Here is a 236-nt window from a genome sequence, read left to right as displayed (position 1 = left end):
CCAAGAATTTTTTAAAAAAACTTAGGACCTGCACCTCTCTGGGAAATCTCATTTTTCTGTGGCTTTCCCATCTGTCCCTGGTCCCATGAAGGAAGCATCACCTCCAGGCCTCGGTGGGGGAGGTAGGGGGAGACTTTGGGGGATGCTGTCTTACCTTTACCAGGGTTTTGAGAGGTATCCTTAGGTCACTCGCTCCCCATTATCAAAAGATGGAAAAAGCCACCCAGGCATGAGCC

This window comes from Moschus berezovskii, chromosome 28 (assembly GCF_049115385.1).
Source record: "Moschus berezovskii isolate FMDL1 chromosome 28, NW_MosBer_1.0, whole genome shotgun sequence".
NCBI classification, from domain to species: Eukaryota; Metazoa; Chordata; class Mammalia; order Artiodactyla; family Moschidae; genus Moschus; species Moschus berezovskii.
Note: the sequence above shows the minus strand (reverse complement) of the source record.